Source organism: Arachis ipaensis, chromosome B9, assembly GCF_059453495.1.
Source record: "Arachis ipaensis isolate K30076 ecotype BB chromosome B9, ASM5945349v1, whole genome shotgun sequence".
In the NCBI taxonomy this organism is placed as follows: domain Eukaryota; kingdom Viridiplantae; phylum Streptophyta; class Magnoliopsida; order Fabales; family Fabaceae; genus Arachis; species Arachis ipaensis.
Window position 1 is genome coordinate 104613269 of NC_142444.1, and position 17993 is coordinate 104631261.

General features: G+C 39.4%; 2 non-coding genes across 2 annotated transcripts; both read right to left on the reverse strand.

Moving 5' to 3' along the window:
* Positions 1 to 4018: 4018 nt before the first annotated feature.
* On the reverse strand, positions 4019 to 4126 carry LOC148545747 (small nucleolar RNA R71). Its single transcript, XR_015901293.1, has one exon. It is a non-coding gene; the product is annotated as a small nucleolar RNA R71 (small nucleolar RNA).
* A 6716-nt stretch (positions 4127 to 10842) lies between these two features.
* On the reverse strand, positions 10843 to 10946 carry LOC148545748 (small nucleolar RNA R71). Its single transcript, XR_015901895.1, has one exon. It is a non-coding gene; the product is annotated as a small nucleolar RNA R71 (small nucleolar RNA).
* Positions 10947 to 17993: the final 7047 nt, after the last annotated feature.

Genomic DNA, 17993 nt, shown 5'->3' on the forward strand with positions numbered 1-17993 from the left:
TATTCAAACTTGGATCTCTTTTGAACCTTGAAAGAGGGATGAAGAGATCAAGCTAGAAATGCTTTCTCATGCTGGACCAAATTGGGTTTGGATGGGTATGTGACTATAACCCTCTCAATACTTGATTTGAGAAATGCATGTGGTATAATCAGTGACCATACTTCATCTCTTCTCATGAGCAATTAACCAAGGAATTGGCTATTGATCAAGATTTGAGAGATTGAATTTGTAATTCAATCAATTAAGATTGCCAAGAAGATCAATGAGTGCATTGAATGAGCAAGAGATGAAAATGAACTTGATCCGAAGGATTGCAATATCTCCTTAGCCCAATGAACTCCCCATCTCTGATCTTACCAAGTCTCTTTAATTTCTACCATTTACTTTTATGAGCAAATCCCCCATTCCCATTTATAATTCTGCAATTTACTTTCAGTCATTTACTTCCAGTCCTTTAATTCTAGCATTTACTTTTCTGTTATTTACATTGCCGCCATTTTATTTTCTGCAACTCTCTACCCAAATTCTGGATTCGCTCAACTAGAACATTCTTCTAATTAAAGTTGCTTGATCAATCAATCCTTGTGGGATTCGACCTCACTCTATTGTGAGTTTTTACTTGACGACTGATGAGCGGATAATTTATACGCTTTTTGGCATTATTTTTAGTATGTTTTTAGTAGAATCTAGTTACTTTTAGGGATGTTTTTATTAGTTTTTATGTTAAATTCACATTTCTGGACTTTACTATGAGTTTGTGTATTTTTCTGTGATTTCAGGCATTTTCTGGCTGAAATTGAGGGACTTGAGCAAAAATCAGAATCAGAGGTTGAAGAAGGACTGCTGATGCTGTTGGATTCTGACCTCCCTACACTCAAAGTGGATTTTCTGGAGCTACAAAACTCAAAATGGCGCGCTTCCAATTGCGTTGGAAAGTAGACATCCAGGGCTTTCCAGCAATATATAATAGTCCATACTTTGAACGCGTTTAGACGACGTAAAAGGGCGTTGAACGCCAGTTCTACGCTGATGTCTGGAGTTAAACGCCAGAAACAAGTCACAAACCAGAGTTGAACGCCAGAAATACGTTATAACCTGGCGTTCAACTCCAGAAAGAGCCTCTGCACGTGTAACACTCGAGCTCAGCCCAAGAACACACCAAGTGGGCCCCGGAAGTGGATTTATGCATCAATTACTTACTTCTGTAAACCCTAGTAACTAGTTTAGTATAAATAGGACTTTTTACTATTGTATTAGACATCCTGGATTGTATTTTCTGATCCTGTGATCACGTTTAGGGGGCTGGCCATTTGGCCATGCCTGGACCTTTCACTTATGTATTTTTAACGGTAGAGTTTCTACACTCCATAGATTAAGGTGTGGAGCTCTGCTGTTCTTCAAAGATTAATGCAAAGTACTACTGTTTTTCTATTCAATTCAACTTATTCCGCTTCTAAGATATTCATGCGCACTTCAACCTGAATGTGATGAACGTGACAATCATCATCATTCCTTATGAACGCGTGCCTGACAACCACTTCCGTTCTACCTTAGATTGAATGAGTATCTCTTAGATCTCTTAATTAGAATCTTCGTGGTATAAGCTAGATTGATGGCGGCATTCATGAGAGTCCGAAAAGTCTAAACCTTGTCTGTGGTATTCCGAGTAGGACTCTGGGATTGAATGACTGTGACAAGCTTCAAACTCGAGTTGCTCAGATTAGGTAATTTTCTTTTTGTTTTATTTTCAAAATTTAAAAAAAAATCTTTCAAAAATTTCTCCTTTGTTTTCGAAAAAAAAAATTTTTAAATAAAAATGTTTTCAAAAATATATTTTTCTTCAGAATTTTTAAGAATGAATTCTAGTGTTTCATGAAGCATGTTGAAGTCGGGTTGGCTGTAAAGCCATGTCTAATTCTTTTGATAGGGCATGTTAGGCGTGTCATGTCTGAGTTACATACTAAAGCTTGGCTGGCTATTAAGCCATGCCTGACCCTTTGATTGGAGCTTTAGATTAAGATTGTAAGATTCCTGGAATTCATATTAAAAATTTTGGAATCCTTCTTTTTTCTTTTTCAAATGATTTTCGAAAAATATAAAATAAAAATACAAAAAAATCATAAAATCATAAAAATCAAAAACATTTTTTGTGTTTCTTGTTTGAGTCTTGAGTCAAGTTGAAAGTTTGGTGTCAATTGCATATTCATCTTGCATTTTTCGAAAAATTCATGCATTCATAGTGTTCTTCATGATCTTCAAGTTGTTCTTGGTAAGTCTTCTTGTTTGATCTTGATGTTTTCTTGTTTTGTGTCTTTTCTTGTTTTTCATATGCATTCTTGCATCCATAGAGTCTAAACATTAAAGATTTCTAAGTTTGGTGTCTTGCATGTTTTATTTGCATTAAAAATTTTTCAAAAATAAGTTTTTGATGTTCATCATGATCTTCAAAGTGTTCTTAGTGTTCATCTTGACATTCATAGCATTCTTGCATGCATTCATTGTTTTGATCTAAAAATCCCATGCATTGAGCATTTTTAGTATTTTTTTCTCTCATCATAAAAATTCAAAGAAATCAAAAAAAATATCTTTCCCTTTTTCTCTCTTAAAATTTCGAAAATTAGATTTGACTTTTTCAAAAATTTTTAAAATCTAGTTGTTTTTATGAGTCAAATCAAATTTTCAATTTCAAAATCTTATCTTTTTTAAAATCTTTTTCAAAAATCAAATCTTTTTCATTTCTCTTAGTTATTTTCGAAAATTACAAAAATATTTTTCAAAAATCTTTTCTTAATTTTATCTCATAATTTTCGAAAATAACATCATCAATTAATGTTTTGATTCAAAAATTTCAAGTTTGTTACTTGCTTATTAAGAAAGATTCAAACTTTGAGTTCTAGAATCATATCTTGTGATTTCTTGTGAATCAAGTCATTAATTGTGATTTTAAAAATCAAATCTTTTTCAAAAATAATTTCAATCATATCTTTTCAAAAATATCTCTTTATCTTATCTTTTTCAAAATTTGATTTTAAAATATCCTTTCTAACTTCTTATCCTCTTATCTCTTCAAAATTGATTTTCAAATTTGTTTCAACTACCTAACTAACTCATCTCTCTCTAATTTTCGAAAATATCTTCCCTCTTTTTCAAAATTTCTTTTTAATTAACTAATTATTTTAAGTTTTGATTTTAAAATTTCAAAAAAAATTACTAACCTTTTTCAAAAAAACTATTTTCAAAAATCACTAACTCTTTTTCAAAAATAATTTTCGAAAATCCTTCTCCCTCATCTCCTTCTAATTATTTATTCATCTACTAACACTTCTCTTCATCTCACATCACTGCTCCTATCCTTACCCTTGTGTTTGGATTCTTCATTCTTCTTCACCCCTATTCCTTTTTTTTCTTCTACTAACAATAAGGAACCTCTTTACTGTGACATAGAGGATTCCTCTTCTTTTCTTGTTCTCTTCTCTTTCTTATGAGCAGGAACAAGGAAAAAGGCATTCTTATTGAAGCTGATCCAGAACCTGAAAGGACTCTGAAGAGAAAACTAAGAGAAGCTAAATTACAACAATCCAGAGACAACCTTATTGAAAATTTCGAATAAGTAAAGGAGATGGCAGCCAAACCCAACAACAATAATGCAAGGAGAATGCTTGGTGACTTTACTGCACCTAATTTCAATTTACGTGGAAGAAGCATCTCCATTCCTGCCATTGGAGCAAACAATTTTGAGCTGAAACCTCAGCTAGTTTCTCTGATGCAGCAGAACTGCAAGTTCCATGGACTTCCATCTGAAGATCCTTTTCAGTTCTTAACTGAATTCTTATAGATCTGTGATACTGTTAAGACCAATGGAGTAGATCCTGAAGTCTACAGGCTCATGCTTTTCCCTTTTGCTGTAAGAGACAGAGCTAGAGTGTGGTTGGACTCTCAACCCAGAGATAGCCTGAACTCTTGGGACAAGCTGGTCACGGCCTTCTTAGCCAAGTTCTTTCCTACTCAAAAGCTGAGCAAGCTTAGAGTGGATGTTCAAACCTTCAGACAGAAAGAAGGTGAATCCCTCTATGAAGCTTGGGAAAGATACAAGCAACTGACCAAAAAGTGTCCTTCTGACATGCTTTCAGAATGGACCATCCTGGATATATTCTATGATGGTCTATCTGAATTGGCTAAGATGTCATTGGATACTTCTGCAGGTGGATCCATTCACCTAAAGAAAACGCCTGCAGAAGCTCAAGAACTCATTGACATGGTTGCTAATAACCAGTTCATGTACACTTCTGAGAGGAATCCTGTGAGTAATGGGACGCCTATGAAGAAGGGAGTTCTTAAAATTGATACTCTGAATGCCATATTGGCTCAGAATAAAATATTGACTCAGCAAGTCAATATGATTTTTCAGAGTCTGAATGGAATGCAAGCTGCATCCAACAGTACTCAAGAGGCATCTTCTGAAGAAGAAGCTTATGATCCTGAAAACCCTGGAATAGCAGAGGTAAATTATATGGGTGAACCTTATGGAAACACATATAATTCATCATGGAGAAATCATCCAAATTTCTCATGGAAGGATCAACAAAAGCCTCAACAAGGCTTTAATAATGGTGGAAGAAATAGGTTTAACAATAGTAAACCTTTTCCATCATCCACTCAGCAACAGACAGAGAACTCTGAACAAAATACATCTAATTTAGCAAACTTAGTCTCTGATCTATCTAAGGCCACTGTGAGTTTCATGAATGAAACAAGATCTTCCATTAGAAATTTGGAGGCACAAGTAGGCCAGCTGAGTAAAAGGATCACTGAAATCCCTCCTAGTACTCTCCCAAGCAATACAGAAGAGAATCCAAAAGGAGAGTGCAAGGCCATTGAATTAATTACCATGGCCGAACCTGTAAGGGAGGGAGAGGACGTGAATCCCAAGGAGGAAGACCTCCTGGGACGTCCAGTGATCAATAAGGAGTTTTCCTCTGAGGAACCAAAGGAATCTGAGACTCATCTAGAGACCATAGAGATTCCATTGAACCTCCTTATGCCATTCATGAGCTCTGATGAGTATTCCTCTTCTGAAGAGAATGAGGATGTTACTGAAGAGCAAGTTACCAAGTACCTTGGTGCAATCATGAAGCTGAATGCCAAATTATTTGGTATTGAGACTTGGGAAGATGAACCTCCCTTGTTCACCAATGAACTGAGTGATCTGGATCAACTGAAATTACCTCAGAAGAAACAGGATCCTGAAAAGTTCATAATACCTTGTACCATAGGCGCCATGATCTTTAAAAAAGCTTTGTGTGACCTTGGTTCAGGGATAAACCTCATGCCCCTCTCTGTAATAGAGAAACAGGGAATCTTTGGGGTGCAAGCTACTAAAATCTCATTAGAGATGGCAGACAATTCAAGAAATCAGGCTTATGGACAAGTAGAGGACGTGTTAGTAAAGGTTGAAGGCCTTTACATCCCTACTGATTTCATAGTCCTAGACACTGGGAAGGATGAGGATGAATTCATCATCCTTGGAAGACCCTTCCTAGCCACAGCAAGAGCTGTAATTGATGTTGACAGAGGTGAACTAGTCCTTCAATTGAATGAGGACTCCCTTGAGTTTAAAACTCAAGGACATCCTTCTGTAAACATGGAAAGGAAGCATGAAAAGCTTCTCTCAAAATAGAGTCAACCAGAGCCCCCACAGTCAAACTCTAAGTTTGGTGTTGGGAGGCCACAACCAAACTCTAAGTTTGGTGTTGAACTTCCATATCCAAACTCTAAGTTTAGTGTTGGGAAGTCTCAACAATGCTCTGAACATCTGTGAGGCTCCATGAGAGCCCACTGTCAAGCTATTGACATTAAAGAAGCGCTTGTTGGGAGGCAACACAATTTTTATTTAATTATATTTTTATTAGTTATATGTCTTTGTAGGTACATGATCATGTGGAGTCACAAAATAAATAAAAAAATTGAAAACGGAATCAAAAACAGCAGAAGAAAAATCACACCATGGAGGAAGACCTTATTGGCGTTTAAACGCCAGTAAGAAGCATCTGGCTGGCGTTCAATACCAGAACAGAGCATGGTTCTGGCGCTGAACACCCAAAATGGGCAGCATCTGGGCGTTTGAACGCCAGAATTGCACCCTGGAGAAGAGCTGGCGCTGAACACCCAGAACAAGCATGGTTCTGGCGTTCAACGCCAGAAATGGGCAACAAATGGGCGTTCAACGCCCAGAACAAGCACCAATCTGGCGCTAAACGCCCAGAGTTGTGTGCAAGGGCATTTTTCATGCCTAATTTGGTGCAAGGTTGTAAATCCTTGAACACCTAAGGATCTGTGGACCCCACAGGATCACCTCAGGATCTGTAGATCCCACAGGATCCCCACCTACCTCCACTCACTTCTTCTCACCCTCTTTCACACAATCCCATAAACACTCTTCCCCATAAACCTACCTCATAAACTCCACCTACCTTCAAAATTCAAAATCACTTTCCCACCCAATCCCACCCATATGGCCGAATACACACATCCCTCCATCTCCTCTATATCTTCTTCTTCTTCTTCTATTCTTTCTTCTTTTGCTCGAGGGCAAGCAACATTCTAAGTTTGGTGTGGTAAAAGCATAGCTTTTTTGTTTTTCCATAACCATTAATGGCACCTAAGGCCAGAGAAACCTCAAGAAAGAGGAAAGGAAAGATAATTGCTTCCACCTTTGAGCCATGGGAGATGGAAAGATTCATCTCACAAGCCCATCACTAAGAAAAGGATGGAGCAAACAAGAGAGCACATTCATGGATCTCAACAGGCACATGAAGAAGCTCATCATCAAGAAACCCCTGAGATACCTCAAGGGATGCACTTTCCTCCACAAAACTATTGGGAGCAAATCAACACCTCCCTAAGAGAATTAAGTTCCAACATGGTTCAATTAAGGGTGGAACATCAAGAGCATTCCATCATCCATCATGAAATTAGAGAAGATTAAAAAGCAATGAGGGAGGAGCAACAAAGACAAGGAAGAGACATAGAAGAGCTCAAGGACATCATTGGTTCCTCAAGAAGGAAATGCCACCAGCACTAAGGTGGACTCATTCCTGGTTCTTACATTCTCTATTTTTCATTTTCTCTATGATAAGTGCTTATCTAAGTTTGTGTCTTATTACATGATCATTAGTATTTAGTAACTTTGTCTTAAAGTTATGAATGTCCTATGAATCCATCACCTCTCTTAAATGAAAAATGTTTTAATTCAAAAGAACAAGAAGTACATGAGTTTCGAATTTATCCTTGAACTTAGTTTAATTATAGTAATGTGGTGACAATGCTTCTTATTTTCTGAATGAATGCTTGAACAGTGCATATGCCTTTTGAAGTTGTTGTTCATGAATGTTAAATATGTTGGCTCTTGAAAGAATGATGATAAGGAGACATGTTATTTGATAATCTGAAAAATCATGAAAATGATTCTTGAAGCAAGAAAAAGCAGCAAAGAACAAAGCTTGCAGAAAAAAAATAGGCAAAAAAAAAAAAAAAAATAAGCAAGCAGAAAAAGCCAAAAGCTCTTAAAACCAAGAGGCAAGAGCAAAAAGCCAATAACCCTTAAAACCAAAAGGCAAGGGCAAATAAAAAGGATCCCAAGGCTTTGAGCATCAGTGGATAGGAGGGCCTAAAGGAATAAAATCTTGGTCTAAGTGGCTAAACCAAGCTGTCCCTAACCATGTGCTTGTGGCGTGAAGGTGTCAAGTGAAAACTTGAGACTGAGCAGTTAAAGTCAAGGTCCAAAGCAAAAAAAAGAGTGTGCTTAAGAACCCTGGACACCTCTAATTGGGGACTTTAGCAAAGCTGAGTCACAATCTGAAAAGGTTCACCCAATTATGTGTCTGTGGCATTTATGTATCCGGTGGTAATACTGGAAAACAAAGTGCTTAGGGCCACGGCCAAGACTCATAAAATAGCTGTGTTCAAAAATCATCATACTGAACTAGGAGAATCAATAGCACTATCTGAACTCTGAGTTCCTATAGAAGCCAATCATTCTGAACTTCAATGGATAAAGTGAGATGCCAAAACTATTCAAGAGGCAAAAAGCTACAAGTCCCGCTCATCTGATTGGAGCTATGTTTCATTGATAGTTTGGAATTTATAGTATATTCTCTTCTTTTTATTCTATTTGATTTTCAGTTGCTTGGAGACAAGCAACAATTTAAGTTTGCTGTTGTGATGAGCGGATAATTTATACGCTTTTTGCCATTATTTTTAGTATGTTTTTAGTAGAATCTAGTTACGTTTAGGGATGTTTTTATTAGTTTTTATGTAAAATTTACATTTCTGGACTTTACTATGAGTTTGTGTGTTTTTCTGTGATTTCAGGTATTTTCTGGCTGAAATTGAGGGACTTGAGCAAAAATCAGAATCAGAGGTTGAAGAAGGACTGCTGATGTTGTTGGATTCTGACCTCCCTGCACGCAAAGTAGATTTTTTGGAGCTACAGAACTCAAAATGGCGCTCTTCTAATTGCGTTGGAAAGTAGACATCCAGGGCTTTCCAGAAATGTATAATAGTCCATACTTTGAACGAGTTTAGACAATGTAAAAGGGCGTTGAACGCCAGTTCTATGCTGCTGTCTGGAGTTAAACGCCAGAAACAAGTCACAAACCAGAGTTGAACGCCAGAAATACATTATAACCTGTCATTCAACTCCAGAAAGAGCCTCTGCACGTGTAACACTCAAGCTCATCCCAAGCACACACCAAGTGGGCCCCGGAAGTGGATTTATGCATCAATTACTTACTTCTGTAAACCCTAGTAACTATTTTAGTATAAATAGGACTTTTTACTATTGTATTAGACATCCTAGATTGTATTTTCTGATCCTGTGATCACGTTTAGGGGGCTAGCCATTCGGCCATGCCTGGACCTTTCACTTATGTATTTTTAACGGTAGAGTTTCTACACTCCATAGATTAAGGTGTGGAGCTCTGCTGTTCCTCAAAGATTAATGCAAAGTACTACTGTTTTTCTATTCAATTCAACTTATTCCGCTTCTAAGATATTCATTCGCACTTCAACCTGAATGTGATGAACGTGACAATCATCATCATTCCTTATTAACGCGTGCCTGACAACCACTTCTGTTCTACCTTAGATTGAATGAGTATCTCTTAGATCTCTTAATTAGAATCTTCGTGGTATAAGCTAGATTGATGGCGGCAGGAGAGTCTGGAAAGTCTAAACCTTGTCTGTGGTATTCCGAGTAGGACTCTGGGATTGAATGACTGTGACGAGCTTCAAACTTGCGAGTGCTGGGCATAGTGACAGACGCAAAAGGAGGGTGAATCCTATTCCAGTATGATCGAGAACCTCAGATGATTAGCCGTGCTGTGACAGAGCATTTGGACCATTTTCACAAGAGGATGGGATGCAGCCATTGACAAGGGTGATGCCTCCAGACGATTAGCCATGCAGTGACAGCGCATCGGACCATTTTCCAGAGAGGATCAAAAGTAGCCATTGCCAATTGTGATGTCCTTACATAAAGCCAGCCATAGAAAGGAGTAAGACTGATTGGATGAAGACAGTAGGAAAGCAGAGGTTTAGAGGGACGAAAGCATCTCCATGCATTTATATGAAATTCTCACCAAGGATTTACATAAGTATCTCTATCCCTATTTTATTATTAATATTCGAAAACTCCATAACCATTCTATATCCGCCTGACTGAGATTTACAAGATGACCATAGCTTACTTCATACCAACAATCTCCGTGGGATCGACTCTTACTCGCGTAAGGTTTATTACTTGGATGACCCAGTGCACTTGTTGGTTAGTTGTGCGAAGTTGTGATAAAAAGTTGAGATTACAATTGAGCGTACCATGTTAATGGCGCCATTGATGATTACAATTTCGTGCACCAACGACAAATTCGGTACACTTGCTGAAGGAAATTTGTTGAGAGACAGTTTCCACCCGCATCAAGTTTATGGCGCCGTTGCCGGGGATTGATTGTGCATCAACAATGATTAAATTGGAAGATCACTAGATTGAGCATTTTTATTTTGTGAATTTCATTTTCTGTTTGAGTGAGTTACTTTCTGTTTTAGTTAAACTTCTTCCCTTCCCCCTCTACTCTTTTGTTTTTCTTTGTTATTTTCAATTCTGTTTGCTAACCCACTAACTGTTTGATATATTGCATCACCCACAACTAATAGTAATTCTGACAAAAATACTTTCTGCACCTATCTTTTCTTGCTTGCACTTGATGGTTGTATGACAGGGAGAAGAAGCGGGGCTTCAACTTCCTTCGATTCTGAACCTGAGAGGACCTTCCTTAGATTAAGGAGGGAGGCAAGGGGAAAGAAAGTGGTTGGTGCTGAGGAAGAGGAGGAATTATTTGAATCAAACATGGAAGACAACATGGAAAACCATCATGAAGAAGAGGATCACAACCATGGGGGAGGAGGTAGAGCAAATCATGCTGGTGAGGATAGAAGAGTTTTGGGCTCTTACATCAATCCAAACCCAGGCAATTGTGGAAGTAGCATCCAAAAGCCAACAACTTTGAACTTAAACCACAGCTCATCACCCTTGTTCAGAACAACTGTTCGTTTGGAGGAGGTGTTCAAGAAGACCCCAATCAACATTTGACCACCTTCCTGAGAATATGTGACACAGTGAAGTCTAATGGTGTTCATCCTGACGCCTATAGACTGCTCTTATTTCCATTCTCACTCAGGGACAAGGCAGCCAAGTGGCTGGAATCTTTCCCAAGGGAAAGCTTGACAACATGGGAGGATGTGGTGAATAAATTCTTAGCAAGATTTTACCCTCCTCAACGAATCAATAGGCTGAGAGATGAGGTTCAAACTTTCAGGCAACAAAATGGTGAGACTCTATATGAAGCATGGGAGAGGTTCAAGGACTTAACAAGGAGGTGTCCACCTGACATGTTCAACAAATGGGTGCAGCTGCACATTTTCTATGAAGGGCTCTCTTATGAGTCAAAGAAGGCCGTAGACCATTCATTCGAAGGATCTTTGAACAAGAAGAAGACTATTGAAGAAGCCATAGATGTTATTGAAACAGTAGCAGAGAACGACTACTTCTGTGCTTCCGAAAGAGGGAACACAAGAGGAGTAATGGAGCTAAACAATGTAGATGCTCTGTTGGCCCAAAACAAGCTCATTACCTAGCAGCTGGCTGACCTCACCAAGAAGATGGAGAGGAACCAAGTAGCAGCAATCTCCACTTCATCAACAACCCAAGAAGGAGTGAATGAAGAAGCCATGAGCAAGCCAACTACATTGGGAATTCACCAAGGCAAAACTATGATCCATACTCTAAGACCTACAATCCTGGATGGAGAAACCACCCAAACTTTGGGTGGGGAAGTCAGCAAGATCAAAACCAAGACCAGAGATGTTACAACTCCAACAACAATGTAGCTCACCAACAATTCACACAGAGGACATCTCAACAACCCCACAACAACACTTCTCCACACGCCTATCAAAACTAAAACAGCACATCTGCTCCGAATCAACCATCAATTGATGACAAGCTCTCTAAGATTGAAACCTTACTTGAAGGAATATGCCAAGAGATTCAAGAAAATAAGGTGTTCAAAGAGGAGGTGCGAGCCAATATTAAGAACCAAGAAGAGACCATTAGGAAGCTGGAATTCCAGGTGGGATGTTTAGCTGAGAAGATTCCCAAACCTACCGATAGCTTCCCAAGTGACACGGAGAAAAACCCCAAAGGAGAAGCAAAGAAAGTAAGATGGGAAGATTGCAAAATGGTCACTACAAGTGATCAAGAGACTGAAGACAAGCAAGGTAAACTTTTCGAACAACCTAAAGATAACTCAACAAAGGAGGAGGATAGAGATCACCAAGAACCAGAAATCTCACAACAAGAGCTGCTGAAGCTCTATGCACCCTTCCCTCAACTACTCAATGGTGCTGTGGGAAAGAGAATATACTCAAGGTTCCTAGACTTGTTTGCATCTCTGCATGTAAACATACCATTCATCAAGGCAATTCAATAAATGCCTGCATTCATCAAGTATATGAAGGAACTTCTTCCCAGGAAAAGCTCACTCAAAGGAGGCCAGACTATAGGGATGAACAAGGAAAGTAGTGCCCTTATTCAACCTGAGTTGCCTACAAAAAGAAGAGACCCAGGGAGTTTTCACATCCCTTGTGCCATAGGTGAAACTATGTTCGATAGAGCACTATGTGATTTGGGGGCCAGCATCAACTTACTGCCCTTATCCTTGGTGAAGAGGCTGCAGATCAATGAGATAATGCCCACAGATGTAATAATCAGACTGGCTGACAAAACTCAAAAGCAAGCAATAGGAGTGTTGGAAAATGTGTTGCTAAAGGTTGGGAAATAATTTCTCCCAACAGACTTTGTCATCCTGGACATGGAAGAGAGTCACACTCACCCAATCATATTGGGAAGACCATTCCTAGCTACGGCCAGAGCATTTATCGATGTAGAGAAAGGGGAGCTAATATTGAGAATCCATGATGAACAACTCAGCTTCAATGTTTTCAAACTCTCACAAGAAATAGATCAAGAGGACAAGGAACTAAGCACAAATGATAATGAGACACTGAAAGAGGAGACAAGCACTGAAGCACAGCCAGTTCATTCTGAGATCCCCTTAATTGATAAACAAGGAAAACAGCAATTGCCACAGCTCAAGGAAAAATTGGAGGAACCTAAACCTCTAGAGGCAGGTAAAGACAGCATCACAACTCCTTTAGAAAAAGAGGTCACCGAGGGCAAGGCAACCTCAAAAGAAACAAAGAAGAAGGTACCAAGGAGGTGGAGGAACAAGAAGATCCCTACGGAAGACTTCTCTCCAGGGGATAGAGTTGTCTCAGCTTACTTCCCAGATATTCCCCCTAATCTCCCCACTGTACCATCTCAGTTACCTAAGGTCTTCACTATCAACAGAGTTCTTTCCCTGGAACATGTAGAAATCATTGATCCAACCAATGGATATAAGTCCACAGCAAGAGGGGAGGACTTTAAGCACTACCAACCACCCTGATGAAGGAAAAACGTCAAGCTGGTGACGCTAAAGAAGCGCTTCATGGGAGGCAACCCATGTTTTATATGTTTTTAGAAAATAGTAAAAAAAAAAGTAATATTCATAAAGTCCAACCCAAACTTGGTGAAGTCCTTATTGTGCAGTATATAGTGAGGAACAAGTTTGGTGTTCAAAGCAAACCAAGATGCATGCTAATCTTGGGAGCTTTGAACAAAACTTTTCATCACAATGCTTCAAACTAAGTTTGGTGTCACCCCATGGTGCCACCAAAATGCATGAAGGGACACACACTTAGTTAGTTAATTATAGCCGTAAAGGCTAAATTGTCTTTTTGATATTATGTCTCACTTTCCTTATGTTATCTTTATAGGAAAAGAAAAGAAGCATTAAAAGGGATGGATTGGACAACTAAACAAAGAAGGATCGGACACCACAAAAGCAAGGGCTACACACTTGTTCTAAAAAGGGAATACATTGGAAAATGTTGCCATGCAACATTGGAAAAATGGAACCCCTAAAAGACCGAGCAATCTCATTCATAAAGTGATGATCCTTGTCTTTTATCCATGCATCACCCCAACCGTCCATCAAGTAACCACTCCATCAATCCACACCCTCCATTCTCTCACAACTTCTCTATATAAATGACCCTTGTTCCGTACCCACCTTCATTGTCATTACCCAATCTTCACCACTCTCCATTTCGGTACAAGACACTCCCTACCCCATTAAAAACCTTTTTCCCACCTCATTCTCTTCATTGCAAAAAAACCCTAAACAACCAAAAATCTCCACAACTTTGCCACCTTCACATATTAACTATCATTCATGGCGTCTTCGGGTTCTAAAAGAAGGAAGGGAAAGGAACCCATGGAAGAACACCCATATGATGAAAAGAGATTTAGAAGCTTGCATCATGCATTGCAATACGGGTGGATGGTTGATAAGGAAATCATTTGAGCTGGGATTTCAAGTTAAAAAGACTGAGTGCCCCGAAATCACAGAGAAGATAGAAAGGAGAAGATGGGAACTCCTCACTGACCCGGTCATTAAGGTGAATGCAAACCTCATAAGAGAATTTTATGCAAATGCGGTTCGATATGATAAGAAGGATGAGTCTTATACAAGCTTTGTGAGAGGAAAGATGGTGGACTTTGGTCCCATGAGTGTCATGAGGGCATTGAAGCTATGGTCTATACAGTTTGAAGAAGAAAGCTATCACTCAAGATTGGACAACCCCAATTATGACCAGATTCTGCAAGATATTTGTGTACCAGGAGCTGACTGGGAAAGGGGTGCGGGAAATAAACCAAAGTTCATCAAGAGAACAGATCTCACTCCTGAAACCAAGGGGTGGTTTGAGCTAGTAAGAAGGTCTATTCTCCCAGCTGCGAACAACTCGGAGGTAAATGTCAAGAGAGCCACAATGGTGCACTGTATACTGAGGGAGGAGAAATCAAGGTCCATGAACTCATAGCTGAAGGTATTAGAAAGATGGCAGAGAAAAGCGACTCAAGAGGAACGTTAGGTTACCCCAGCATCCCAATAACTGTACGAATGATGAATGCAGCAGCATCCCCTTTGCCTCAGCGGAAGCAAAGGAAGAGGACAGCCCCTCAAGTAGTGGAAGGACAAGTCTTAGAGGGTCAAGCACAACAGACCTTGGACATGCACCAATTGCAGGAAGCCATTGATGGCTTGTCTAGACAATATTTGGAAAGCCAAGGAGCACAGAAAGAGCTTCAACTACAGATGATGGGGCAACAAGAGGAAGCACTCTCAAGATGGATGACTCAGCAAGGTGAGTGGCAAAGGCAAATGATGGAACAGCAACTAATTCAAGGACAACAATGGGGAGAAACATTCAACAGGATGGAACAAAGGCAAAACGAGCAACAAGAATCCATCCAGAGGCTAATCAACATCCAAGCACATCAAGGGGCACACATACATGAGATGCATCGAAGACAAATAGAACAGGCAGAACTATTGGACGAGCAAAGGGCATTCGCAGAAGGAGTTTACATGAGCGAGACAGGGCATCACATAAACACTCAAGCCAGGCTCGGCTACTTAGTGGGACAGCTACCAATACTGCATCCAGGAATAGCCAGGTATGAAGAAATGAAGGATGAATTAGCACGAGAGGAAAGACAAAGGGTGGAAGAGAGTCATGAGTCAGTGAGGAAGGCACTTGAGGATTGGAAGCAAGCAAGATTGGCACGGATGTGAGGAAATGCAAGAGGAAACAAGGAGGACAAGTGCCTTCTTTGTTCATTAAAAGGTGGTGGAGTTCCTTCTTTGTTCCACCTTTCTCTGTGTTTTAAATAAGGAAGATCTTGTATGAAATAGAACTTGCTTCCATGTTATGTTTAAATCTTTTTAAATTCTGTCTTTTAAGTTTTCTTTCTGAATAGGTGTATGTGTGCTAGTCTTTATGTCACTGCATCCTTACTTTACTTACTTGTATGCTTGTCCCTTTAAATCAAATGAAGAGAGAATGTTTTTGTTTCAAAAGACCAGAGTAGAGTTCATACTATGGAGTACATTCATGAGTTTGTGGTATGATCATAAGTTAGCTAAGTTGGTTCAACCATAAGGTGGGATGACAACTATCTGGCCTGAATACTTTGCTTTGAATATACTCATGAGACTAAGTATATGACAAGATCCTAATAAGAGAAAGAGAAAAGAATAATGAAAGTGGAAAAACAAAAGAAAAAGAGTAAGCAATAATGCTAGGCACCAATGGTTTTGATCTTAAGATATGTGTCTGTGGTGTTCCTGTGTGAGGGATCTACTTGGATGAATAAGCTCTTAGGGGGTGCTTTATCACTTGGTAACTTGGGTTAACTAACTCGGGATTATCAGCTGAAAGTCCATTATCAAGAGTAACCCTCACCACAGAGCATTTAGTAACCCAAAGAGGTGCTGGACACCAAGGTCTCAAGAAGGAAAATAAATGAACTATATGCCTGTGGTGTGTATGTATGGGGGAGAGACTTGAGGGAGTAAGTCCTTAGGGGTGCTTCAACACCTAGCACCTTGAACCAACTGGTTCGGGAGTGTTGGCTGAAAGCTTATCTTAAAAAGTTGCCCCCTTACAGAGCACTTAGCCTAAGAACACCAATAAGCTCTGAAATGACAATAAAGGGATCAATGGATAAAAGTCTCATGGGATGTAAGCAAGGTGAGTGTTTTAGGACATGATAAAGGTCTAAAAGCCAGTAAAAGAATGAACCTAAGTTGCTATGCATGAAACCACCATAAAATCAGTGATATGATTTCCACAAGAATGACTCATCTCTCTTGGCAGTCCAGTCATCATTCTCTTGTTCCAGTACTTGCTTAGGGACAAGCAAGCTTTAAGTTTGGTGTTGTGATGCCAGGGCATCTTGGCCAGTTTCACTGACCTTTTCTTTACTGTTTTTAGGTTAGTTTCATGCATTTTCTTAGGAAATAAGCTAGTTTTGGGTAGATATTCACTTACACCTTGATTCAAGCATACATTATGCATTTTACATTATTTCATGAGGATTTTGCATGAGTTTAGTGACAAATTATATGCTGCATTGCCCATGACTTGGACTAGAACTTTGATGCGCTCTATTGCTTGATTTCAGGACCAAAGGAAGCAAGGAATGGGAGGTAACTTGCAAAGTTAATGAGAAAAGTGATTGCCAATAACGCTCTCGAAGCCATCATTGACCACGTTAAGAGTCACGTTAACTAAGTTAACGTGAACTCTAACGTGGAGAGGGAAAGTTGAGCCAACGTTAGTGACACTTAACATTGTCACTAACGTTGGCCAATGCTCACAAGTGGCCACGTTAGAGTCCACGTTAACTTAGTTAACGTGGCCTCTAACGTTAGAAGGGGGAGAAACGCCAACGTTAGTGACATTCAACATTGTCACTAACGTTGGCCTAAGGAGAAACATACCACGTTAACTCCCACGTTAACTTGGTTAATGTGGGAGCTAACGTAAGAAGCAAGAGTGGTCGACAACGTTAGTGACACCCAACATTGTCACTAACGTTGGAAGCAACCATACAACCCCCCAAGGAGCCACGTGAACTTCCACGTTAACTTAGTTAACGTGGAGGCTAATGTTGATGAGTGAAAGAAACACCAACGTTAGTGACATTCAACATTGTCACTAACGTTGGGGATGGCTAAGCATGGCCACGTTAGAAGCCACGTTAACCTAGTTAACGTGGACTCTAACGTGAGACGTAGGGGCACCTTGGAACGTTAGTGACAATGTTAAGTGTCACTAATGTTCTCGAAGGATGGCAAGCCCACGTTAAAAAGCCACGTTAACTAAGTTAACGTGGGCTCTAACGTGGGAACAAAGGGGGCTTTTCAAAGTTATTGGGAATGTTAAGTCTCAATAACGTGTGCGAAAGACTTAAAGGCAACGTTAGTGGCAACGTTTGTGCCACTAACGTTGAAGTTAATGTGGATTTTACTTAGGAACGTTAGTGAGAAAGTTGATTGTCACTAACGTTCTCGAACTCATATTTTCACTAAACATTAACACCCCTAACGTCCTGAGCTAAAGTCTCTGCCCAGTTCACACTTTCTCTCTGCAAGTAAAGCCAAGCCCAAATAAAAAAGAGAACTGCTTCAAACTCAAGATCCAAAGGCCTAAGACTTCAAGAGCCAACTAGAAGCTGAGAAAAGTAGTATATATAGGAGTAGCTTTGAATTATTTATGGAGTTCAGAAAAGTTGAAAAAAGAGAATTACTCTCTGTATTCTACCTTCTCTGCATTTTCTAGTTTTATGATGTATTCTCCATCTTTGTTTTCATTTTCTAGAGCTATGAACAACTAAACCCCTTTCATTGGGTTAGGGAGCTCTGTTGTAATTTGATGGATCAATACTAATTTTCATTATTCTTCTTCTATCTTTTCTCCTGATTTTACTT